This window comes from Orycteropus afer, unplaced genomic scaffold (assembly GCF_000298275.1).
Source record: "Orycteropus afer afer isolate SDZICR_OR568_19922 unplaced genomic scaffold, OryAfe1.0 scaffold00015, whole genome shotgun sequence".
In the NCBI taxonomy this organism is placed as follows: Eukaryota; Metazoa; Chordata; class Mammalia; order Tubulidentata; family Orycteropodidae; genus Orycteropus; species Orycteropus afer.
In genome coordinates this window covers 19,780,739-19,781,457 of record NW_006921602.1, presented here as the reverse complement: position 1 = coordinate 19,781,457, position 719 = coordinate 19,780,739, and the positions used below count along the sequence as shown (strand labels likewise).

General features: G+C 45.6%; 1 protein-coding gene across 1 annotated transcript in view; it reads right to left on the bottom strand.

Moving 5' to 3' along the window:
- ADAM10 (ADAM metallopeptidase domain 10) overlaps positions 1 to 719 on the bottom strand; it is a 149,545-nt gene that overhangs the window by 37,072 nt on the left and 111,754 nt on the right. The gene's annotated exons all lie outside the window — the stretch shown is intronic.

Genomic DNA, 719 nt, shown 5'->3' with positions numbered 1-719 from the left:
TCAACTCCAAACAACTGCAAGTTTGTCTGCCCTCACCCCCCCCCCCCCCCCCCACTGAATGTGGTCAAAAATTTCTTTCTACTAGGGTTATATATGGAAGGAAATTTTTTTTTTTTTTGGCTACCAGGGGTGGGAGGGGAGAGGAAGGAACACTATTAGACAGGTAGAGACGAGTACTGATTTGGGTGAAGAGAAAGGCAATGTACCAAATGTGAGAGATCAACATGGTAGCACTGAGGAAGAGGAAGACATAGAAAGGTACATGGGAGGTACAGACAACAAAGATGAACCCTTTTCACATACAGTACTGTGTTGTCAGTGAAGGCAAACATGGATATACGATTGCACAGATGGGCGGACAGGCTGAATTATTAGGTATGTCTGCAGGAGGGAGTGTGGTCAAGACCACATATAGGGTTGGCAGACAATGTTTCTGTAAGTTTATTAGTATGTTCTGTAAGAATTCCCAAGGGTATAGTAGAGCTGACAAGGGACAAGGTTGTAGCCACTTCTTGGCCACAGCCAGCTACCCAGAAGGAATGAGTAGTTGGACCTGTGGGCTCAGGACCATAGTCGCAGGGGATATCAAGCTCAATTGGCATAACACAAAACATTGTTCCAGGGGGAGTTCCGGCAAGATGGCGGACTAGGCAGAAGGATTGCACAGACCCTCTTCAACAAAGAAAAGGGAAATCAATTAACACAGACACAGAAGATAA